Source organism: Sinocyclocheilus grahami, unplaced genomic scaffold, assembly GCF_001515645.1.
Source record: "Sinocyclocheilus grahami isolate Dianchi unplaced genomic scaffold, SAMN03320097.WGS_v1.1 scaffold2915.1, whole genome shotgun sequence".
Taxonomy (NCBI): Eukaryota; Metazoa; Chordata; class Actinopteri; order Cypriniformes; family Cyprinidae; genus Sinocyclocheilus; species Sinocyclocheilus grahami.
The window spans coordinates 9,527-10,236 of NW_015508090.1; the positions used below are offsets into that span (position 1 = coordinate 9,527).

A 710-nucleotide genomic window follows, 5' to 3' on the forward strand; every position below is an offset into this window, starting at 1 on the left:
AGATGTGTGCAGTGCATTTTACGGAGGACTGTTTCCTGAACCTGGATTTTGGGTAGTTGCTAGGTCATTGCTATGCAGTTTCTAAGGTGTTCTGCGTATTTTTTAGGGCATTGCTATGTAGCTACTAGGGTGTTGTTATGCATTTACTCAGGTGCTCTAACTGTGTTTAAGGCATTGCTATGCTATCGCTAGGGTGTACGATGTGTTTTTAGGGTGTGCTCTACTGTTGCAATGGTGTTGCTATGTAAATGCAAAAGTGTTCTGTGTGCTTTTAAGGCATTGCTATGTTATTCCAATGCAGTTGCTAAAGTGTTCCAAGCGTGTTTGGGGAGTTGCTATTTTGTTGCTAGGGTATTCTGGGTGTTGCTATGTAGTTAATCTGGTCTTTAGACATATCTTGGTTCCCTCCTTCCATGCAACTCCAATAAACATTCTCATTTATTGCAAATTCATAACACAAAGTTGAATACTTTTGGTTTAAAATGTTAAAAAACAGACACAATCTTTGTGTTAAATTAAATTACCGTGTCAATGATGTGAATGCACCCATTTATTGCCTTGAGATCTGGAGCGAGGATGGTAGCATTGCCGATCATGAGCTCCTGGGGACATGAGGGTTAACAGGTCACATCACAGCAGTTAAAAGATGACCAATTTAAGATGTCAATTAATCCAAGTGGTGGGGTTTGTGTTACAGCTACCCTGCCGTT

General features: G+C 40.4%; 1 protein-coding gene across 1 annotated transcript in view; it reads right to left on the reverse strand.

Annotated features, from left to right (window-relative positions):
* Positions 1-710, reverse strand: part of LOC107575809 (stabilin-2-like) — a 12,873-nt gene that overhangs the window by 6,674 nt on the left and 5,489 nt on the right. The window lies entirely within an intron of this gene.